General features: G+C 35.9%; 2 protein-coding genes across 3 annotated transcripts in view; one reads left to right on the forward strand and one right to left on the reverse strand.

Annotated features, from left to right (window-relative positions):
• Positions 1-25,762, forward strand: part of IMMP2L (inner mitochondrial membrane peptidase subunit 2) — an 877,737-nt gene that overhangs the window by 429,063 nt on the left and 422,912 nt on the right. The gene's annotated exons all lie outside the window — the stretch shown is intronic.
• LRRN3 (leucine rich repeat neuronal 3) overlaps positions 1-25,762 on the reverse strand; it is a 35,134-nt gene that overhangs the window by 2,965 nt on the left and 6,407 nt on the right. Inside the window, exon 2 of one of the 2 annotated variants that reach the window (XM_032401751.1) lies at positions 8,864-8,954. The exons of the other annotated variant lie outside the window; for it this stretch is intronic. The gene's annotated coding sequence lies outside the window, so the exon portion shown is untranslated. The remainder of the gene's footprint in view (positions 1-8,863; positions 8,955-25,762) is intronic. 2 annotated transcript variants of the gene reach the window in all.

The raw sequence follows: 25,762 nt of genomic DNA on the forward strand, positions 1-25,762 counted from the left end.
ACTAACTATGATTATCTTACATATAATATTGTTTAGAGTTTACAATTAATTCAATATGTTTTGATGACTCTGTCCTTGTTGTGACTCTCCTTGGCCCACACATTGGACAGGCTGAGAAACTGAATCTTTAGAAGACTGATGTTATATTAAACATAATGAATATGCTTCCAGAATTTTTCTGTTATTTCCAACCTTTACTTGTTTATACCTGGTCATTTTGTTTGTTATATTTGTCATTCTCTTTGACAATTAGTCATAGGGAAAAAGAAGAAAAACCTTTCAATGATGATGGCTTGCTTTTCTCACTTAGAGGAGAAAAATTAAATGCTTATAAGGAAATAATACTGTTCAGTTAAAATCAAATGATTTAGCCTGTGGTTCCTCAGGTTCCCAGGAGACAACATTTAAAACAAATTCATGTTCATGAAATGAACTGGAAGTAGTGGTATTTAGCTGGATTTCCCATTTTCATTCATGTTTCTTTCCATAGCCTCCTTTATATGAAGTGACTTGAAATTTCCAGTATTTGGAAGAGATTGTCTAACTTGCCATGGATGTGCCTGTATATTGTCATTCTTTACTGAAATTCAGATTAATGTTTGACTGTTTTATTTTTCCCTGAAAATAACTTAGATTCCATTAGTCACTAACAGTGAAAAAGTAACTTTATTACATCAGTAAAACAGGCACTTAAGTATTCCTTCTTTTAAATGGATACTGATGTCTTTATCACATAAAAATAAGCAATCCAAAATCAAGTTGCAGTTTTGATATGTGCTGTATTTTAAAATACCACACTACTTTTAGATATATACTCCGTCAGTTGGACTGCTGGTGAGCTCTTCCTGCAAATGTCCAGGACAGCTGGAGCCAGCCTGGACTCTTCATTCTGGGGCTTTTTGCCTCCCAGCAATAGTGGTCTGCTGAATGATCATTTTGTAAATACTGTTGACTCGTTCTAAGATAAGATGGGTGTTTCAAGGACAGGGATGAATATATTTGGAGAAGTAGTCTCTACAGAGACAGAGAAACATTTTTTTAAGCAAAAAAAAATTGTTTTTCAAATTCATAAAAAATTTACAGCTCAAAGTCACACCTAATTTTCCTCACATCCTTTAAGAGATGTGATTTTTTTTTTTTTTAAGGTTTTATTTTGAAGTAATCTCTGCACTCAACGTGGGGCTCAAACTCGTAAACCCAAGATCAGGAGTCACATGCTCTACTGACTGAGCCAGCCAGGTACCCTGAGACTGTAATTTTATCTAAAATCTGGATCATGAAGTTCAGATAACTACTAATTATCTTGAATTAAGAGTGTTTTCTTTTTTCATTACTTCATCTGTTTGCTGATCTAAAATTGCACTTTTTAATTAAATTTTTTTATTTTTAATTCATGTATAGTTGACATACAATATTATATTCATTCTAGGCATGCAACAATAGTGATTCAACAGTTATATACATAACAAAATGCTCACCATGATAAGTGTAGTTATCATCTGTTGCCATACTCGGTTATTACAGTATTATTGACTATATTCCTTATGCTGTACTTTTCGTCTCTATGACTTACTGATTTTATAACTGGAAGTTCATACCTCTTAATTCCTTTCACTTATTTCACCCATGTCCCCACTCCGCTCTCCTCCGGCAACCACCAGTGTATTCTCTGTACCTATGAGTCTATTTGTGTTTTTTTGTTGTTCATTTGTTCTGCTTTTTGGATTCCATATATAAGTGAAATCATATGGTATCTGTCTTTCTCTGTGTGACTTACTTCACTTAGCACAATACCTTCTAGGTCTATCCATGTTGTTTGCGAATGGCAAGATTCCATGATTTTTTTATGGCTGAGTCCTTTTTTGTTGTTGTTTTATTTTAAACTGGACCTTCTGGCTATCATTCCTAATCTCTTTTAAGTAGACTCTGAGTCCCTTGAGGAGAGAATCTAATACAGTTCCTTCTTCACTGAAGATCCCCGATAAATCCTTGGCCCATAGGACGCTCCACAATCTGCAGTCTCTCTTCTCTTTCTGTATGTTTGTCCTCATCTTCTGCCACTCTGCCTGCAGCCTTCCCTCTGTCAGCAGAGCTCTGGGTACCTCATCTTCTCTCTGCCTGGAATTCCTGGTTCTTTGTTGGGAGTTAGCTCCTGCTGTTTTGTCAAACCTCAGTTCCAGCATCACCTCCCCGTGAAGCCTTCTGTGTAAGCCCTTCCCTCCCGCTCCACCTGACTGCCCTCCACAGTGATCCCATGGCCCTAGCACACACCTCCGTCAGAATATTTACTTGGTTCTCTGCCTCACCAGCCATTCATCTCCTTGAGATCCTGAGGCCTGCCTGCCTTTCCATTCCCAGCTCCTGGGCATGGTAATTAGAATGTAGTAGATTCTGCAGAAATGTTTTGAATGAAAGGATAAATGAATTATATTAATAAATGTATATGTTCATCTTCTCTACATGTAATTTAAGCAAGTCAATCTGTTTAATTTACTGATTTCAATATTCAGCTGCTTTAACTTGCATAAATCTATTACACAGAATGCATGTTGCCTATATTACTAAAATCCAAAGACTAAATTTGAGTATAATCCAAAGGAACATTAGACTTTAAAGAAGAGTCAATCTAATATTATGTCTGCAGTTTATTCCTTAATTTATTCAGTCAACATTTAATGAGTACCTTCTGTGTTCCAGTTACTGGGTTAATAGCGAGAGGATAAAAAAGACCTGGACATGTTCTCTTCCCTCCTTAAGTTTTTAGTTTGGAGGGAAAAGCACAAGTAAACAGATGGTTACAATTCACTGTACAGCTGATATGGGAGCACATAGGAAGGATACCTGAATACAACTAAAATAGAAATCTACTTTCTCTTTCTTCCCAAAGTGAACAAACAGCCTAAGGTACAAGGTACAAAATATATTTCTGCATGTTCCCATAAATCAGTCAGTTGAGAACTAAGAAAGCATAACTTCTGCCAATTAATCAGTTAAATCAACTTCCTCCAGTCGGGCAAAGAGAGGCCTATATCCTTATGTTAACCAGAGGATTAGAAATATTTAAGATGAAACCTTCTTTTGGGGGACATTAACCTAATAATACCACTTTTCAGTTTGAAATTATTCTTCTCTTTTCTTAAATTTATATCTTTGTTTAATTAGAAACTCTTTTCTGACCTCATTTCATTATTTATATAGCCATATGCCAGGAGCAACCACATTTGAACTAGATTTATTCTGGAAGCTTTTGAAAATAAGGAGAGTTGTGATAGTAGTGAGCAAGTTCAAATTTTATTTCTCCAGATCTGTAGGAATAAATTGTCAGTATGAGAAGCACAATGGAAGATGTGGAGATTTTGCCTTTCTTCATTGTAATATTGATTTTTTCCCTCATGTCTTTGGAAATGATTATGATGCTTTCACTAATGGACTCTTTGGCATAGATTGTTTGCAATATAGTAAGGCAGTAATAATATCTTATATCTTAGTGCTTTATGGTTTTCAAAGCCTTTTCTTATTCATTGTTTATTTTATGTTAATAATGACCTTGTGGGGTTGGCTGGGAGGTAACTTTAATCCCCCCCTTTTTTTTATGTTAGGGTATTTGAGACCCATCAGCTAATAAATGAGGTGTCACACAGCTAATAAATGAGGGGTGACAGTAGAACCCAGGTTTTGTCTTTGGGCTTAGCATCTCTTTCTAATAATCCACACTGCATGCATATGTAGAGATGAGATGAAATAATTTTAACAAAAGGGTATTTCTCAGCAGAGCTGTCATTACCTTGGTCTTTGGCTTTTCAAGTTTGGAAAATTAATTTTATCAATCTACTAATAAGTGACTAGTGTGTGGTTCACACTAACCAAACTCACAAGGGACAAAACCAAAATGCCAGTACATTACAATGAGAAATATGACTGTCAGGAGAATACAAATCCCTGAATCTGCTGGTCAATCAATGTTGTTGCTTCATTAAAAAAAAAAAAAAATGTAGTTTGAAATACAAATTATGTATTTGCAATTTGCTTGTGAACATAGAATCAGAAGATAAGTCAGATAAGCGTTCTTAATTACCATAGTCATCAGAAATGATAATTTGACATAACTGTTTTAGTAAAAATTGTATTATCACAGGAACCAGACCTCTTGAGTCTCATGGCCCTAGGCACAATTTTAGCCCCCAAGTCCCTGTGCTTGGAGACTTTTCCTGGATTCATTCTTGGTCACGTCTCATCTGTGTCTTAATCATTTCTTTATATTTCTTTTTTCCCCTTACTGAATATAAAATTTATCAGACATTAGATTATTACTAGACATTAGATTATTAGATTATCCTCTTATCAGACATGAGATTATTCAATTATTATTCCCTCCCTAGATTATGAGATTATATTATTAGGGTCTGTGTTCAATTTACTTTTGATTTGATTATGTTAGCACATTTGATTGGTTGTGGGGTACCCTGCCCAGTACCTCCAGCGTAGGGGTCATTAAACAAATATGTGCAAAATAATAACTCACCAATGTGTCTTTCTATAATTTGTATTGGACGATAGCATATGGAATAGTGATGAAAATGACTTTTTTTTTCTTCCTAAGTAACTACCAATAAGCAACACAGCTGGAACAGAATAAAGAGAAACAGATACACCCCCAGATTCTTGCAGATTTTTTTTCTTATTGTCTGATGGTTAAAAAGTAGAAATATCACAGTTGTACTACAAAGCATTCACTAGCAAAACAGAAAACGGTTCGCTTTATAGGCAACGATTTAAAAACATGGCTATTCTTTAAAGCCACATTTTAGCTTTACTGCTGAGAAAATGGTTTCTGCTGTTGTCCATTTTGGGATTTGAGCTAAATAATTATAATGGTGGTATTGATTTTAGGAGAGATTTTCACTTGTTTTTATATGTATCTGTATAAAAATTTTTAAAAATATTAAGCTAATTATATCCCTTAAAAATAAATTGACCAATTTAATCCTATTTTCATTTTTTGTGAATTTTAATACCATGGACCTCTCACTTTTATCCTACCTCTCCCCCATCTTTCCCTCTCCCACTTTTCCTTTTTGAATGCATTGAAAAAAATAATAAACTTTTAAAAAAATATTTTCAAGCTTAGAAAACTTGCATCTCATAATTATTGGTATACTTCCATAATTTCCCATGCTCCATCAATATGCTGGGAAATTTTTTTCTTCTAAAATAAGAGTAGGAAAATTGTATTTCAAAAAAATCAGCATTTCAATTTGAGTTTTGAAAGTTTTAGGACCATTGCTTGCTCTGGAGCCTAGCATAGGGACTGGAACATAAGTCTTCAATAAATATTATATTATGAATGGGTGGATGTAAAGTAGATAACATGTAGGCAAAGTATCCTACTTTTCTTCCTTAAAATATAGTAAATAATTGGGGCACCTGGGTGGCTCAGTTGGTTAAGTGTCTGCCTCCAGTTCAGGTCATGATCCCGGGGTCCTGGGATCGAGTCCTGCATCGGTCTCCTTGCTCAGGGGGGAGTCTGCTTCTCCCTCTCCTTCTGCTCCTCCCCACTGCACATGCTTTCTCTCTCTCAAATAAATAAAAAACCTTTAAAAAAATATAGTAAATAAGCCATATAAACTATTGTTACTAACAGTGTATATTGTTACTAACATAGTATACATTATCATTAACTGATTCCCCTTTTTTTGGCTGAACATTCATATATATGGTCCTATTCTTAGGAGCTAAGAAACAACTCATAATTAACAATTTGCTTTTCAATTGTTTTTTTTTTTTAATGCGAAATATTTTAGAAGGCCTTTTTTGTACCTTCTTTTAGTTTTAAGCGCAACTGAACCTTTATTATATATTAAAGCAAAATAATTGAATATTATAAAAGTTCAGAAGATATTGTTAATGACACGTCACCAGGAATGAAAACTGACATCTCAGAGAAATGTATTATGTAAAGCTTCTTTTAAATGACTTGAACGAATGGGTCCTACAAGTTCAACGTCAGCCCTCATTAGAACTTATCATTTATCTACTCTTTCATTTATTCCTTCATTTGTCTTTCCCTAAATATTTGCTGAGGGCCTAATGCATCAGTCACTGTGCTTTCATTTGTAATCTCAGAAGATTTGTGAAAACTTTAAAAATTAAAGATTATTTTTCATCGACAGAATATAATTTAATAGTTAAGGCTTTTGTGTGGGGGAGTGGCTCAGAAGATCTTTTTAAAAAAGTTTTAAAAGCATTTTAAGATGTGGAATTTTTGTTCAACCCAGTCCTTTGTGCTTTTTGAATTTTTTTTCACAGTATCTTCCACTTTTCTTATTGGCTTCCCCAGGTAGATTTTGCCTGATGGAGAGTCAAAGTCCTAAAACATTTTATGTTTCAAATTATACATACAATATATGTATACATACAATGTATGTACAATATACAATATATGTATAATTATACTCTGGTCAGCAGCATGAAACTTGACAGTTTAGGATATTGAGAGAAAGAAATTTTAAGACTTCTCAAATCTTACAATATTTTTAATGCCTGTGGATACTCATTATAACTTGATATTTCTTGAATCTAAAAATAGAAATTGTTTCTAGACATACTTATGTGTGGAAACTTTTAGGGCAAAAGCTTCCTTTTCCTTGGTCAAAAGGTTCTTTTTTCCTTAGCTTCATCTGTTTTTCATCACTTAAGAAACGTTATTGAACAACTACCTTTTGGCAGGCACTGTTGTCGATGCTGGAGAGTCAGCAATAAGTCAGATGCAGTATCTACGCACCAAGTTCGCAGTTATCGAAGGTGTGGATAGCAAAGGATGCCATACAACAGATTTGACACAATATAAGTATATGCACTTCTCTGTGGATGTACCAAGGAGGAGATGCTTAGTTCTGGCCATCTCACAGAAGCAGCCTGGCAAGTTCTGTGTTCTGTCATGATGCTGATTGAAAAAATCAACTGTGAAGTATACTTTGGAAACGTGGGGGGAAGAAGATTTAAAATCCACTATCTTTCAGATGAATTTATACAATGCTAAAGCTTAAGAACAAAGTGTGCCTTCTTCCCTGTACCTCATTATCTGTATTATAAAGACTACAGAGTCCGAAGAAGAGAAACATTTGGATATTTAAGTTCAAAAATTGGTGAAGATAGGAAGTTGCCATGGCTACATTAAAGCCCAATTTTTCCTTTTCTTCTATAGCAAATTGCTAGATAAGTTCATTTGTGTAAGGAACTTAAATTCTATTTTCCCATTATCTGACTTTATATTCCTTTGTTGTAAGACTCAATCTTTCTTCAATTCTAATTGAAGGTTCCATATCCCAAAAGTGTTGAATTACACTAAATGCATTCCTGTAAAAGGGTATTCGTTTTTCCTTGAGAAATATTTATTTTCCAGTTTTTCAAAACTAATTAATTGTTTGAATTTGTAGGTCAACTTCCAGAAAGTAGATAATGCTAACTAGAATAGTTTAATGAATATTATCTTATAGTATTTATCTGTTAAAAAAATAGAGAGGAAGAAAATTTGCTTTGTGATATGAAATATGGGTCAGGTTTACTAGATGATTTTATAATTGTGGACAGGACATCTTACTTTCCTGTACCTCAAGTTATGGATCATTAAAATTTAGAAATTGGTTATATGATAGTTAAGGTTCCTTCCCATTCTAAAAGGTGTATACTTCTCTGTGAACATGAAAGGTTTTTAAAAAGATGTCTAAAAGAGTAGTTGTGGGTAAACTGACTTAATTCAACTTAAACCTTTGTATATAACTGATTGCAAGTTTACATTCAGTACTGTAGGCCTATGTCATTAACGCATTAGGGTCAGTGAACTTTAGTCATGAGGTTTTTTAAACACTGTCTGATTAATTACCTGGAGTTATTCCTATTTCATTTCGTGTTTATATCTACACAGTAATAAATGAAGAAGAGAGTTACTTTAGTCATCAAATTAAGGCATGCTAACCACTGGGTAAGTAAATCGCCTGGATTAGGTCCCTTGATTGAAAAATGTGTTGTCAGTAACTATTAATATTGACATATATACAATATAACCATTATGATTATTTGCTAAATTGAAAGCTAGGGTTTTTTTTTTTTAAAGATTATTTATTTGAGAGTGAGAAAGAGAGAGAGTGAGAAAGAGAGCAAGCACAAGCCAGGGGAGGGGAAGTGGGAGAGGGAGAAGCAGACTCCCTGCTGAGCAGGGAGGCCCATGTGGGGCTTGATGCAGAGCTCGATCCCAGGACCCCGGGATCATGATCTGAGCCAGAGGCAGATGCTTAAGCAACTGAGCCATCCAGGTGCCCAGAAAGATAGGGCTTTTTGATACTATTGAAGTTTCAGCCACCTGGATATATTTGGTATCCTATAAAATCAGCATATTTTTGGTGTTGTAAATTCCTAGGTGGAAATGGGTATAGAGATCCATTGGTTCTCAACCTCATTTCGATTGTGAAACCCTTTGTTCACATAAAGTCTTACTTGTATTTACATTAAGTCAAACATTGGAAAGAAGATCTATTCTGGTTAGCACAGGAGGTAGGGTGGTGTTGGAGAGTGTGAGAAGGCAGACATCTGGAAAGCTCTAGATGCTACCCAGGTTGGCTTTCCTGCCCATAGCATCTGATCCTGAAAGGGCTCCAAAGACCTCACTTTCTGAACCATCCAACCTCTCTTAGAAATAAAGTAGCGGAGGCCCTCAGAGGTGAAATGACTCATGCAAAGGTGGCTTATTCTAAAGGACTATTGAAAATTTGGAGAGACTTTAGGCATTCTTTCTAGTGCAAATTCCTCCACCATCATCTCAGTCTATAGGCCTGCCACAGGTAGGTCTATTTCCCTTGGCTCTCACCGAATCCAAGTTGGCTTCTCTCCTTGCAAGGTGGGAAGAATCCCCAGGTGTGGTGGGATAGCACTCAGCCTTCGTGGTCAATATTAGCCACCTAAGGGATAGCGCAGGAAAAAAGGAAATGCTCAGGAAGAGGGTGGGTATAGTAGTAGCAGTTAATAGTAATACATCAATGCCACACATGTCCCGTGTGCCGCTGGTCTCACATCTTACATGCATTCTCACAGGTAATCATCAGGTCCACTCTTTTTGTAGACGCCATTATCATCCTTACTTTATATATAAGGCCAAAAAGGTTAAATGACTTGCCAGTTCACTCTCCCTCAGAGGTACATTCAGATCCTTTTGTTTTGCCTCTGAAGCCCAGTCTTAACCTTTAACCTTGTTAAATTAAACAAGAAGGCAGTTAGACTGAAGTGGCCCTAAGGCCAGAGGTCCACGTAAGCAAACCAAAATCTAAGCCGGCCAGTGCCTCACGGTTACAAAATTGAAACCAACCAGAAACAGCCAAGTCGGCTTTAAACTAGAGTCAATCAATAATTCTGTCTTTGCTCCCACACTTTCTCCATCAAAGTCTCTCTCCAAGTGCCTGTCGGTGGAGGCACTTCCAATAATATTCTTCAGTTTATCTTTTAATATTAGCAAACTCTACTTTCTCTCAAATGTTTATTAACATAGCACCCATCATCTTACTGTCTGTTCAGGAAGGTGTTTCCTCCCACTGGATGGGTACACTGGTTTTTGTTATCTGTTTCTCCTCTGATTAAAAAAAAAAAAAGTTTTATGCAAATGAAATTTCAAAAGCAGCCCAGTGGGAGCTAGAAAAAGAAAACCCATCTTCTGGGTCTAGTTTTGCTGTGCCAGTCAGATACACCATATTGTTCTCTTAGTTCTGTGCAAAATGTGGGGTTCGAATGAAATTTTCACTATTGTTTCCAAATTGATTGTTAATGTTCTGTGAAATCCCATAGAGATTTCCTATATAGTTGCCATTATACAGAAGTCTTTTAATTAGAGCAAAATTAGTTTTGTTATTGTACAGAATTTATCTACTGAAATATAATGGATACCCATACAGTTAATGGATACTATCATTGAGACTGATTTCCTTAGATTCTGGCATTTTCGGATTCTCACATCAGATATTTTGAGATTCTCAAACTGGCTTAGACTCTCTCCTATTCTTACGATGGAATAGCTATAGGTACAAAGAAAAAAAAGAAGAGGGTAGATTTGATATTATTTTGTGTCCCTGTCATGTTTAAGACCTTGTATTTGAACACAGAGAACCTTCCTGCAGATCTTAAGTCATGTACTATTTCCATCCCTTATGAAATTAAACTCAGGATGAATTTCTCTTAGAGAAACCAAGAGTAACTTAAATAGCACAATTCTTTTTTTCTCCCAAATCTTAAAATATGCTGTTAGGCAGATTTTGAGGGAGTCTTGGATTTTTTATCTTTTTTTCTTCTGCTGTTTTCAGATTTGAGGCTTGTGCTATGTGGGGAGATCCATAGGAATAAAGTAAAACAGGGTCAGGATAGTTTTCTTTAAAAAAATAATTCCAAATGTGGCACCCCCAAAACATGAGATTTGTGGAAGCTAGTTATAGCATAGCAACAACCGAGAAGGATAATTTTCAGTGCAGAAATTCCTCCTTTATAATTTTCTTTTAGAAAGTGGGGAATGAAGTCTGAGTCTCAGAAGTGTTTCATATTGGTGTAGTGATTTCTGTATACTCACAAATTACCAGCTTGTCGTGACACTGTCATTTCTCATTATGAAAAGAATTCTGATTTGTATTTATTTTTAATTATAGTTTTTGCTCAACCGAGCGCATCATTAATAGCATTATATGTGAAGTTGATATTTGTACATGATTAGCAAAACAAATGATATTTCTAAGCCAGAACTCATCTCTTTATGCTTGTAGTCTATGAGAATCACTTCATGTATTGAGGAACACTATGGTAAAGTATAACAGTACTTAATTCAATATTGTGTGAGAGCCAGTGGATTTGGGTTGCCTGATTTGCTTTTTTATCTTCTTTTTTATATTCCCTTGTTATTTAGCATTTGTTTAGCCCAGAGTGTAGGCATTTTTGGGGAAAAGCACTCACTTATGCATTATCCTTAACATTCACTCATCTTAGACTTTAGTATAATCATCTTATTTTCCAATCTGGGAAACAGACTAATGGAAAGCTTGCTTCAGGTTATAATTGAACTATATAGATCTCTATTTGGGTGATTGACAGTACTTTGGCTGCAGCATACTGAAAGCATGCAGACCCAAGAATTGAGAGAAGACCTTGTGACCTGTAGTAACTTCATTTCTAAAGTAAGATGCCCCTTAAGTGCTAATATTACATAATTTTTGTATTACTCTTAAATAAATAGGCTCAAAGCTCTTCCAGTATTTTGCCTGGTGCAAAAATAATCTTATTGACAGATAAATTTACATAGAGATTTCATGATATTTTCAGGTTTTCATCGTGTTTGTTTACATTTTACATGTGTGTCAAACTATGGTGTACATAAAGGGTGAGAATTTTACTAGGATCAGAAGTAGTCTATGAAAGGATTCTTAGGAAATTTACAAATCCATGGAGAATTTGGAGATTTTTTTATTTGTATCTCAAAAACAATTTATGTATTTATATGGGAAAAATAATTATTCTCTTGGCAAAATGTGTGCATGCACGTACATGTCTATATGAAGATCCCTTTAGTTCTGTTCAGAAAACCTTCAATGTGATTGATTAAACTCTTGTACTAAAGTTTCCCATTTTGTTCCAATTTTTATTCCTATTGGTAGATATTTAGGGTAATTAATTTCGTTAGGCATGAATTTGTATTTAAAAATTTCACATGGGTGAAGAGGAAAACTCTTCCTACATAAGCTTTCCTTTTTTCCTTGATACTTTTGATTTCAAAAAGCTCATTCTTATTAGTCAGTTCCAGTTTATTTGGGAAGGTAGTGCAGTGGGATGATTTGTATATGATGCCATCCTTTTATCTTCAGAGGCATTTCCGGCTACATTTGAAGATAATTTCCCTAGCAATCTCCTGATTGAATGACAAGAAATACTCACAGTATTGCCTTATAGTACAATGGTTTGGAAATGCATGTCTCATGGAGACCTGCTATCAATTATCCTACATTTCAGATGAAAGTGTTTGGGGTAATTATGCAGATAATTCAAGCAATTTTTAAATCATTTTCTTCTTCATTGGAAGACAGCCAAATACCCTAACCCTAAGTCTTTGAGGTCTCCATTCTTTGAGTCACCTGAAGACTGTCCATCTCCCTGGTGTAGTTAAAAGAAAATAAGTAAACAATGATTCCAGCTCGAGCTGATTCTATGGACCCAAGTACAAGCATGCTGCCTTGTGTTTCTGATCTTACAAGCATTGCTCTCCCTAGGTCTTACACATGAGAGCACATGATGGGCATATATGTGCCCCTCCCACCTCTCCAAAAAAACAAGAAAAATAGTTTGTTCTATACTGTTGCTGCAAGTAAATGCTTTTATACCAATCTCAGGAAGGATGGCTTTTTAAGCAGAGATATGTTAAAAAAGGATGGTAGCAAAAAGGTTTTCATCACATCTGTACTCCTTGATTAGCTCAGTTTGGCAGAACAGAAAGTCATTGGTTTGTAAAGAAGATAAGAAAGCCTCTGGACAAAAATCCTATGATGTACTCCAGGTAGAGAATGAAGAGTATTTTAGTTGCAATATTATTAGAGAAAACTCAAAAAATTACATTCCAGAGAAGAATGTTCTTCTGACAAGAACTCAGAGCAGAGAGTCTCGGGCAGTTCAGTTTCTGTTCTGCCTATGATAAAATCTTGTTTTTTGTTTTTTTGGTTTTTTTTGCTACTGAACATAACAGCATAAATATCAGTGTGTTTTATATTTTTACTAAGCATTGTGAAAATAAATTGAGCTCCTGTGATTGAAATATTTCTTCAAATGCAGTGAACAAGAGAATAAACTATAGCATCACATTTCAAGTGTGTCCTGGGGTCAGCCATGACTCCAATGATGGATGCTGCTTTTCTGTTACTGTAACTTAGAGCTGACAATACCAATACGGTCTGTATCATTAGTTCCTTATAACAAGCATGGCATTGTTTGTCTATTTTCATTTGAAAAGTGCCAGATTTCCTTCATGCCTTATGATTACCCCCTAACACTCCTGACAAACTGCTTCAAACAACAGGGCCATATTCGTGTCCCGGGCTGTAAGATTTTCAAACAGAACGACAATAAAAACTCCACTGAAAGCTTGACAAAAATCTTGCTGGGTTATGGTTTTGAGTCTTGAAAGTAATCATCTCAGCAAAGGTAAAGAGGGAATTTACATTTCTTTGGGCACGTGTGTGCATCTTTCAGTGAGAAGACACTCATTAGTAGACCAGTCCCGGACTCTCTCCCTAACCCCTGTGTTGACAAATGATGAATAGGAGACGACCTGGTGGTACTTTGAAGAAGTCTGAAGGGGCAGACAGAGTTAGGTCTTGACATGCAATAGGTCAGCGAAGTCTTATGATATGTTTCATGTGTGGAAATAAAAGGTACTATATGCTAGTTAAAGCTTTGAGTTTCCTTCTTCCTGTCACCTACCTTACAGCCACTTAACTTTGCAGGAATATCACAACAGCTCTTTACACAGGGTTCATTATATAGGACCGCCTCATGCAGACAACCCTGTGAGATTTGGTTGCCAGGGACTCCCTTGAGTTCATTAGAAATTATTACTGACACAGAGGATCAAATTAATCCACATTATACCTGCTCATAATGGGCTTTATAAGTTTCCAGTGATATTTGACCACTGTCCTCTTTAAGGATTAGGCTACATCTGGGTAGTGAACATTTGAGGGAATATGAGATCCCTAAAAACAGTGACATAAAAAAAAAAAAAGAAATCTGTATTATCTTTAGGTAGTAAATAGAAAGGACTAAAGTTAAATGAGGGAGTAAAAAAGGTGAAATGGTCATTCTTTGAAATGGAAAGTAGTACAATTTGTAGTGCCTACCAAATTTTAATTTTGTGTTAATGGGCAATATAGGCCCTTGCTAACATTTCTTTTACAACAGCTACCTCAGGAAGAGCTTGGGCAATATGCCAACTTAAGCATCTTTTTGGGGGGTTGCACATGGCTAGAGGACCAGTCATGGAAAAAGAGTTCTAGATCTTAATGAGGAGAGAGGGTGCTTTCAAAATAATGTAAATTTGCACCCACTTTACACTTAAAAGCCTGGAATTCATTTCATATACAGACTAGATGAAAACTAGGTGGAAAACCACCTGTTTGGAAGAATTTCTTCGTGATAGACTCTCAATAGATAATTTAAGAATGTGTTTCAAACTGTCATTTTAGGCTAAGAAAAGCAAATGGTTTTACAGTGTGTTATAGTAGCTTCACAGGGTAGGATATAATACATTTTTATTTTTGATTACTGGATTTCAGTTACGAGAAGACATTTTCCCTTCACACTATTACATGATTCAAAATCTAGAATCCTTTAAATTTGATCTGGGACATTCACCTAGATTTACTTTTCTCATGTGTCCAACCAAAATTACTTTGTGAAATAAAGTTAATTTACCATTAATTTTCTATTGCAGGAATATTTCATATTGCTCAATAAAGAATTAGTCAACATTGATTTATATTATGGGAAACTTTCTCTGAAGCTAGAGTTGTGTGTACTTTATACTTACTTTTAAAAATATTATATTCATATTTTACACATTTTCTTCAAGTACAACCATGTAATAAAGTTTAGATCAAACCACTGTGGATCGGAGTTCAATATATAAATTGCAAATAGAATGAAATTTTTTTTCTGATTTCTGCTCATTGGAATTCATGTTGCTGGCTACTAAGATACAATATATCTTTGTGATTATTTATGGTGCTGTATAGATTTTCTTGGAAGGTATAGGTTTGTTTCAGTGAATGAAAGCTGTCCTTAATATAGGAGAATTAAACTGTGTCAGGATAATGAAGAATATGGGATTGAAAAATTTTAGTTTAGACAAAAGTTAATGCAAACCAAAACAAGAGATGCTATTAGTCAAAGTTGGGCAAATATTGTTGGCACCAAGTTTCAGCGGAAGCACCCAGAATTCATGAAGCGCATATGAAATAAATAAAATTTACTTGAAAATTTAAGCTCTGTATACTAGATTCTATAATATTATCAGCAGAGTTGGAAGTATATAGGGTGACCCAGAGCTTTGAAATGGACAGCTGGGCGTGGCAAAGAAATCTTTGGGGGTTCATTATGATCCAATAGTATTGCTCACTAGATCTGAAATAACAAATCTATGGCCTTGACATTTAATATGAGCATGAAAAACATTTATTGAATCTCCTATTTGAGATGAGAACCTCAGGAGCACCACAATCAAGGCATGTGGATTAAAAAAATTCCTTTCAGACATAGTGAGATACAAATGCTTATTGTGAATGTGCAGAATCTTTTTATTCATTGCTTCATGTTCAGTCGCCTCTTCTTGAACATGCTTATTTTGAGTTTTTTAATGAATAGAAATGGGTTTAATGTAAGTGTACGAAGAACAAACCAAGACTTTTTGTGTGTGACAAAGGGCCCAGAGGGCTGAAACTGCCCCTATTCCCCTGTGACTGATCAGCTGAGTGTAAACTATTCATAACCGAATGTTGTCAGGAAGTTTCTCCCTGCTGGAGGACTGGGACTGTGACAGGAGGCGATTTGACATGCCTACACGATTTCAAGTATTAGACTTTAAATAAAAAAGGAGGGAAGAGATGGAGGGAGAGTAGGAAAGAATGGAGAGAGGAGGAAGGAAAACAGGAGGGAGAGTAGGAGGGAGGGAATCTCTGAATCTCCACCAGCCTCTCTTTCACTTTCGAGTGAGAGAAACTCTAAGTATTGTCTATTCATGAGCATCTGCAAATCACATTGCAGCTTAACTGTCTCTTCCCTGATTTAATAGAAACTTTGATTGTTTTCTAGGATTTACATTCAAAGTAATTGTTTTTGCATTTTAATATAGTAAGAAGTAGATTGCATAAATGCATAACATATTAGAAATGCTATTAAGCAAATGATTCTATGTGGTACCGTTGAATGAGTGTTTTCCTTTTATCTTCTGAACAAAACACAAATTTCTCCAATTATTTTTAAATTGATTGTTCTCTATTGTTGCCCAAGGAAAAGTGAAAAAAAATCTATTTGTGTGTTCATTCCATTTCTTAGGTATGATTAAATGGAGCAGCAGAAGACTAATACAGCATACAGTCAGGTGCTTTTCCCTCCAAGATCTGTAAAGGGCCCTTTTATCTGCATACTGCATATGGAGTATTTTCACACACTGAGGCTTCAGTTCCTCCTACCTTATTGTTACTTTTATTATAAATACCTAGTATCTTTTAGCAGCCATACCTCACCAATCTTTGCCCTTTTGAGTTCCTGCCTCAAAATAGTGAGTCCTTCAGTCAAGCCTAGGGTGGTGAGAAACTCAAGAGGGTTTTCACATTGCATTCATGGTGATGATGGAGGACATACCTGTTCGTTTTTTAAGTGGACCATTTTTCTTAGCTTGCTCAAACTCCCTGAACTCCCAGAGAGAAGAGACTCCTATTGTTTCAAGAGCTGAAAACTGAGCTCTTTCAAAGAGTTGACTTTCCCACATCAGACCACTGTCTGGGGAGTTTGCAAAGTTATCTAACTTGCCATTCGATACGGAGAACAATGACCGGAGCTTTTATTGTTCCATTTTCAGGGCCTTAAATGTTCTACATATCTGCCTTCACTCTCTTAGCTCCCAGGGGAGAAGTAAATAGGTAAGGGATGAGTATTCTTCTTCCCATTTTCTTCAGCGTGGAGCTGTTAATTTGCGAGCTCCGTGGTGCACAGATGTTGGTAACCTGATGTGTTCTAAGGTCACGCGTAGCATCTTTGTGAACAGACTATGTTATGTGTTACTGGGAGATTAAGAATGTGCTTCCATGAAAACTAATGATCTTTTCTTTGCACCTTGCTCTTGTTTTTGGCTCAGAAAAATAATCTTGCCTTGCTGATGCTTTAAGAGTTGAGCTCTTAGTGTATTCCTCGGCTTATCATGCATGAATTTGATACATACATCAGTGGAGTTAAATTGGCTAAAAGAGCTGCCGATGATAAAAGTGGGGATGCTATATATGACTATGGCCCTATCACATTCATGTGACTCAGGCAATCTGTATCCATCTCCTTTATATTTCTATGGATTTTTTTTTCTTCCCTACTTGCATAAATTGGTAGTATACATGATAAAAAATGCAAATGACGGAAAGCCAGCCCATTTTTTAAGCTATGAAAAAATAAATCTACTGTCAGGAGATTTGTTCTCTTGGGGCGGGAGGAACAATGAAAAGGCATGCTGTATTTGTGTCTTGAAAGGTACTTTGAGGTTTTTGTTTTGTTTTGTTTTTTTCCTTCCGGCAAGCTAAATAGCACATGACAGTTGCCACAGCAACCCATTTCTGTGATTTGCAGAATAGGGGAGCAAACCAGATGTCAATTGTCAGTCAATAAGTGTTTGTTGTCATAGAAGATGGTAACATATGCAATCTCATTTGGTCAATTTATATACTTTTGTGGTGTTTTGTTCTCATCTGCTCCTTTCCACATGCTGTCATGAATTAGTATTCCATTCTTCGGCTGTATCATTTCTGAGTTTCATACATGATGTTAAGTGGAAAAACTAGATGCCAGATTTATAGAAGGTTGTTGTTGCAAAATGAGGGTTATTTGACATCTGTTTTGTCATTTTTCAACATATTGACACTTGGATTCTTCGGTTTATCTCAGGGAGAGGAATCAAATTACTCTTAAAGGGCACTTTAAAAGGTTTTGTGATTATTTTGTTTGGAAATACAAATTTATTTACAAATTTATTTGTGAATTTTCAGTCTACAGAAATAAGTACATTTCTGTTTTCATGATTCCTTTGATATGGTGATAGAAATTGTTTTGCACTGGGAGCTCTTGGAAGTCTATGGTCAAGCTTTTGTCTCTGTGTTTTGGCAAAGGGATCCATACATGCACCCAGCTCACTTCTAACTGCCATTGTACCTGCAACTCCTTTTCCCTTCCCCTCATTTTTCCTTCTCTCATGTGTATAAGACTATCCCCTTCCCTCTGCTTGCTTTTCCTTTTTTCCCCATTGTTCCAGAAGTCATGACTCTCTTGTTCCAGATTTTGCTTCTGCTTCCAGTGGAATGAGAGCCTGGGTATTTGTGTGCATATTTTTAATTAATGAATAGTGCAGCTTACAGCTTATGAGAGTACATTAATATCTTCCCCTGCTTCCCCTCGGCAAGTCCTCCACATTTTCCATCCCTGCCTTCTAACAACCCTCCTTTTCCCCACATTTAAAAATCTTTCTTTAGCAGGTGTTCCAAAAAGCCAAACCCCAAAAAGACTAGGTAGAGGGATTAATGCTGAGGCTTTTCTCTTATTTAGCACCATTTTAAACTACTGCTGGCAACCATACTTAATACTTTCATGTATCTCCCCTCTTCCCTTTTTAAACTGAGAGCAGCAACAATTGAAGGTGTTAGTTACTCAACTGACAGCATAATGATACTCAAAATATATAAACTGGGAGCACTAGCAGCAGATGTGAGAACATTTCTAGAACGAAAGGTTGTATTTGGTAAATCTAAAGCAGATGACAAAAGACACTTTCATTCCCTAGAATAATACTGAACTGTGGCTTACAGAACTATACATTTATGGGGCAGCAGGACACAGAGGAAGTGGGAGAAAGAGAATTGTACGACTTCTGTCTCCTCTCTACCTGGGGTTCCATCCTTTCCGATTCTGTAACACTAGCCAGAGCTGTGAAAAATGAAGGCATGCATGAAGGAAGGAAAGAAAAAATTCATCAACAGTAGGAGTCATTTTTCTAGCAAGGTTGACTTTCAGAAATGTTGCCTGAGTATAAGCCCAAACCCAGAGATTTGAGTGGTGTTATGCTTGAAAACTGAAAATGAAAATATAGCCTTTCCTCCAAAGTGGTATCATAGGAATATCACTTTTCACTATTCCCACTTTGCCCCACACTTAACCTTAAGATTTCTTAAGTAGCCAATGCAAATGCTTGATCTGGTACTCCTGCTCTCTGACTCTTAAAATGGCGGTCTATAGATGCAGCCTAGTAATGAAAGGATCAGACATGGACTCTAATTCTTTCTCTTCCTCTGACGTTGATTCCTAATCTATTAAAAGATGGGTATTAAATGGTATCTACACAGAGAGATGTTGTGAAAGTTAAAACAAATAATGCATTAAAAATTCTTAGTATAAAAACGTTCTTATTACTGCATCAGAAATATAGAAAGTAATCACTAAATGTTAATCACTACCAAATTAATAATAGTCATAGTAATGGTTATCACTTATTAAAATTTATTGTAACTTATACTAATTTTGGAGATGGAGATGTGAGAACAGGAGAAATGGCAGAGTAAAATAGAGTTACTTGAATGGTATTTGACTTTAATTTCCATTAAAGATTGCAGAATTTTATTGGCCAGTGGATTTTTTTCCAGAGTTTTCTATGAAAATAACTCTTAAAAGGCACCACAATACTTGTCATCTCAGTTATATGGCATGTCTTAGAAGGAGAAATATTATTGGAGACCAGGTACAAGTAAATGTGGCTAGACTTAATTGAAATGTTTGTAAACTGGTAAGAAACTATTAACAGTTGGCAAATTGTTTTAAGTCCAATATTTGGGGGTGTGCATGCATGCTTATATTAAGATGGCATTGGAATAGATAGAGAAATACAGTTGTTAACTAAATCTACAAAAACGTGAATACAGCTTTTCTGAGATGATAGAATAGGACAATTGTCATTTCTTATGATGTGATTACATTTTGGGGGAAACAAAATCTTACATAGATTGTTAAAATTTAACTTAAACATCATTCATTTGTATTCACAAGGAGGATTTTTCACATGAGAGAAAAATGAGAACTATCTCTATGAAATCACTATAATAAATGGACACAGTGGTACTGAAGAAGATCATGTGATTGTCAACAATGTAAATTTTTTTTTTTTAAGATTTTATTTATTTATTTGACAGAGAGATATAGCGAGAGAGGGAACACAAGCAGGCGGAGTGGGAGAGGGAGAAGCAGGCTTCCTGCGGAGCAGGGAGCCCGATGCGGGGCTCCATCCCAGGACCCTGGGACCATGACCTGAGCCGAAGGCAGACACTTAACGACTGAGCCACCCAGGCACCCCAACAATGTAAAAATTTTAATGCAACAACTCAGGGGCTTGAGTGCCCATTTTTCTAGACTATGCATTCTTTGGGGATGAAACTTACATCAGGGTCTTAATAAAAGCTCACAAAAATAACTTGGCAATGAGATTTATAATTTCAGAGATTGTAGTTATTTTGTGTGTGTTATAAAGTTTCTTAGGGTCCCAGCAAAGAGGATTATTGTGGAATAGGCTCGGAGCCTTTTAAATTTTAGATGGAATGTCCAAGAAGAGAAGAAATTTCCAATGGAGTAGCACAAAGAACTGGGATCATTCTATTTCTGTTTTGGATAAATATGAAACTTTTTGTATCATTGCCATTTTGTGTGTTTTTCCTTTTAAGAATCTCTCTCTCTCTCTCTCTCTCTCTTTTTCCGTGACTTAAAAGGGAAACAAAACAACTCTTCAGCTAAAATTGCTTTAGGGCACATATTCAAAACCCCAGTCCCAAATACTTCATATACCTGATGCAGAGCAGCAACGTGTTACTGTCAAGAAAATGCCACTCCAAAGAGGCATCTTGAAAAGTGGCTGGAGAATGAATTGGACTTCTGCGAGACTCCCAGCAGCTAAGAGGTTGTACATATATGGGCCCTTCACAGAGAAGGCACTGCTGAATTTCCCTACAGAGTTGACTTTGGGCACTTTTGGTCATAACAGTGCTTAAGAAAATGATTTGATAGGAGCATATGGGCCCAATCTTTTTGAAACCCGACCACGACAGTCAGTGTGGGCTGTGAAATAAACACTAGGCAGGGACTGAATCACCTGGTTTCTGGTTCTACTTACGTATTTAAGTAATGAGTCCCTTTGAGCAAGTGACCTAATATCTGTAAAATCTCTCTCAGTTTGACAATTCTGTTATACCAGTTCTGACTCCTTATATTAGCCAATGATCTTTGAAAGCAAATCAATGGGCAGCATAGAATTCATTCATTAATGGTGTCAGTGGGCAGCCTCTGGGTGACCCTCAGCGCAGTTGCACGTAAAATGTAGTATAGTACATGAAAATACGAGTTCATGAACATGTGGGAAATAAAGGGTATTGCCCACTTCTGGTATATACTCCCCCCTACCACGCTACAGACATTATCTGAGAGCCAAGAAATGACTGAATGGCAGTAGAGACAGGGACCGTCGATACCACAGACTTACAAGCATATTACTAAAAGCATCCGCTTGAATGTCTGTCAGATCCCTTATCAAATCCCTAACTCATTGAGCCATATCCTAGTCCCAGTCTTCTCTGGGGAAAACACAACACAGTGTACCTGTTTTATGAATATTTTGTATTGATTCAGGCAATTAATTGTCTCAAATAAACAAACTTTACAAACCTGAAACAAGAGTGGCAGACAATGGACAAAGAAAAAGGACCTGAATCTTTAATCATCAGTTCTGAAACTTGGTGCCAAAAAAAAAAAAAAAGAAAAATCACTAGGGATTCTTATATTCTTCCAGAGATTCTAATATTCTATGTTAAAAATAAGCGCCCAAGTGAATTTGATGTAGCTCATCAGAGACAGCCTAATAAATTTTGCTTTCACATTAAAAATGAAGCAAAATATACAAACATATATATAACATTTAAACAATGAATGTGTTAGCAATACTTTTGGAATATGGTGCCTTCCAAAATTTTGACAGCATGGTACCTCTTAAGATGGGAGAATTTAGATGGATAGATAGACAGATTTGGTTCTCTTCGCTGTGTCATACATACATCATTCCTTATCAATTCTTGAGATTCCATTTATTGACTATCCTGTATCCGTGGTGATTGAGTAAATGACCATGATATGAACATGTCTAAATGAATGCCTAAGTGGTATATTACCTTAGAATATCTCTCCTTTCAAAGATTCATAGACATCTCAATCAAGTAAAGTAGAGTAGCACACTGATTTATAATTTAACATGATTATGTCAAACAGGAAGCTCCTTGCTTAAGTGAGGTTAAGAACTCAATATACCATTACCTCAGTGTGGTGTGGAAAGGAGTGGAGGCAGGACGTGGCAGTCAAGGAGTTTACTACTCTAGACAGGAAAACTTCTTTATGGGCAGATTTAAACTTGTAAGTGTTCATCATCTTTCCTAGGTGTACACGATATTTAAAAATAGAAGGAAGTTTTCAGATATTTCCCAGATCTGATAAGCAACATTCAGGGATGAAAGATGGGGTTGAAATCTTGTTCTGTATGTTCGATTTGCAAGATATTCATGGTAAAGAAAAATTTTCTTATTTTGTTAGGGATTTGCATTCCCTAAGAAATGATAAAGATGTTAGCTGTTCATAAGTCCTTCTGGACTTCAACCATGATTTTTTTTTAAACACACTACATTTCTGAAGTTACACAGATTAATGAGAATGTTTGAGTAAAAAAAATCCACAAGTAATACTTTTATTTTAGGTTAGTTGAGTTATGTTAAGTATTCATTCTGTCATTCTTGAAATACTATCAGGTGGCACCAGGTGGTAAAACTGTCAAGTTTGCTTAATTATATATAGGCTTTCTGATCTTTGCTGAGAAGCTTAAAACTATAGAAGGAACCTATTGTTGGATGCTTCTGCATAAAAAGTAAAATGCTTCTCAAAGGAGAAATGTATTATGCTTATTCTAAGAAATATGTGGTGTAGGAGGCACAATAACATGGTTTTAATAGAATAGGTTTTGGAGTCAGACATTTGCTTCTTCATTCTGTTCCTTTGTGGGGCTGTGCGCTTCGGTGACATGAGGTGTGAAAGAACTTAACCAGGACCCAGGCTGTGGTAAATGTTGAAAGGCTGTTGGCCGGCAACCCCTCTCTCCTCTGCTCCTCATTGTCGTGTATGAATGTAAGAAGTAGTAGGAAAAAAAAAATCCAAAACTTTAATCTAAAATTATACACATCCTTTATTTCTTACATGTGTTGAATTAGGTTTTTCATGAGGCATGGATATCTTAGCTGTCTGTCACCTCAGACTTGAAGTTCATTTTTCATTTGTCCAATTACTTACATTTAAAAAAAAAAAATCTTTGTTCTGAAAAGAAAATACACATGAACATGAGCTCTTGAAACCCCATTCCTAATCATGGGAAGAATCCTTAGTAACATTTTGTACTTAATTTCACATTCAGCTTTTTTAATGTAGGACAGTCAAACTGAAGGACTCCCCAGACAGCTCTTTGAGGAGGTCACTCAGTGAGAAATGCTGAAGTTTTGCAAACAGCTGGAGTAGAACACTTCTGCTGAAGTTTTAGGTTTGGCTCAGCACATTCAGTTTGAAAAACAGGTTTTGTCTATTAACTTTACGGAGCTATAAGCTTATTAATATTGAGAAGGATTGATGAACTTCACTGAAAATTGATGATCATACTAGCAGTGAAATCAAGTATTCACTGTTTTGATGCTTCTTGTTTAAAAGAGAATGCATGAGTAAGGAAGGATCCACAGATTAGAATTAGGGCTGTGGACAGACTGGTATAAATAATGAAAATTAAGACTTACAAGCTAAGCTTTGCATTTTTCCTTTGCGCCAGTTATTGCGGTGCATGGCCACAGGTAAAGAAGCATGTTGGACTCTACTGATGGAAAGATAGTGGAAGAGAACTATAAGCTGCCAGGTCTCAAGTCTGGCTGTGAACCGAACTGCAAAAATCATTTTAGTTTATCAAATAGTGATACCCACATATAAATAAGTCAATCATCACTCTTCCTCCAGAAACAACAACAGCAAAAAGAAAACAGGAATGAATCTTGCAGAGATAATATCCTCGTGTGAGCAGAATGCATGGTAGGAGATGATAAATGGAATGATTATGTTTTGATAGAGAATCTGATGCCGGAAGGCAGCATGGATGAGCTGTGTTTAGGTAGTACCAACAGGAGGCAGTGTTGGCCTCATGCACAAAAGCCATGTTCTTTAGAGCCAAACCGACCTAGGTTCCTTTTCCTGGTCTGCCTTTCATTAGTTGAGGCAAGTTGCTTTTCTTCTTTAAGCCTTAATTTCCTCATTTGTAAAGTGGGGTTAGTAACAGTACTTGCTCCACATGGTTATTATGAGAATTACAAGGGAAAACACATGCGAAGTGCTTAGCACAATGTTTGGCACAGAAAACGCCCATATGTAAAAAATGAGATCTGCTAATATTATGACCAGTCCCTTAGCCAGTAAAGGATTGTCGAAGACATGATGTGATCTGAACTCTTAAGGTCTCTACTGAAAGTATTTTATGTCAAAAGACAGTTAATTCTTCACTTCCTTGATTGTTTTGTCCAACAGCTGCACACTGTGATACAATTTATAGTGTAAATGAAAGATGAGCCTCGGATGTTTACATGAAATTTGCTTGCTCATTAAAAATAAAGTAACTGATTATGGAAATGGTAGTTTGGCAAATGCCTCACTGATTTTAAAAAGTTAGCTGAACATCACCTTATGACACTCCTTGAGCAGCTGTAGTGTTTGTGTAAAAAAATAAGTGGGTGATAAACTACAAAACAGGAAAAAATATAAATTATGTGTTTGGTAAGTGAATCAGTTCAGCTAGTCACACAAGATATTGACTTGTTGGATGAATACAGTCTAAGCTCCTATCTTATAATGGCATATGTTTTTCATTCAAAAATTACTAGGACTAGAGCTTCCAAGGCTTATATGTGCTTAGAATGTCTTTTTCCCCCCCGCAAATGGTGGTAGCATTGTTTTTCTCTTTCCATCCTATTGCACTTTCTCTTAAATGATACAGCATTGTTACCTAGACTGAGCCCCATTTTGCCTACTTTATTGTTTTGTTCTCAGTCCTTAGGCAGACGCGGTGGAAGGCCATTATCCCCTTGGCCTTTGTAGAAATCAAAATATGATCTGTCTAGATGTATTTTCAAATTCCCCCCCTGCAATTATTGAAATTTCAATAAAGGCCATTGTGGTTCCATATACTCTTTGTGGAACAGATTAAGTAATTGGTGATTCTGAGTGACCAATTTTTAATGAAAATAAAATTCAATGTAGAGCCCAGAGACACTGTTAGCAAACGATGATAAGACCACCATGTCTTGGGCATATGAATATAGTGATGAGAAAAATATTCTAGGGAGATACAAAGGCCAATATGAATTGTATCTCTAAAAATACATGTCTGTTTTAAAATTTTTTTGAGTTTTTATTTTTTTCTTAACAAAAGCAAAGCATAAATTAGCTGACAATGTAATTTAAATGCCTTGACCTTTCAGTATTATGAGACTGTAAGATATTATGGATAAATTTTACTCCTGTGGAATGAATCTACCAAAATATTTGCCTTTGTTTCTTTGCAGTCATTTTATTAATTCAGTTTTGTAATTTTAGAGAAATTTTAGAGAAAACTTGTAATAAGCACAAATCAATCTTCTCTACCACAATGAAAAGAAAGCCTCTTTAAATATTTTCAGTAGTCAAAATATATAACATTTGAGAAACAAACATTGAGAAACAAACATTTGAGGTTCAAACTGAGGTGGGGGATGGGTTAGCCTGGTGATGGGTATTAAAGAGGGCACGTACTGCATGGAGCACTGGGTGTTATACACAAACAATGAATCATGGAACACTACAT

This window comes from Phoca vitulina, unplaced genomic scaffold, assembly GCF_004348235.1.
Source record: "Phoca vitulina isolate PV1807 unplaced genomic scaffold, GSC_HSeal_1.0 scaffold4, whole genome shotgun sequence".
In the NCBI taxonomy this organism is placed as follows: Eukaryota; Metazoa; Chordata; class Mammalia; order Carnivora; family Phocidae; genus Phoca; species Phoca vitulina.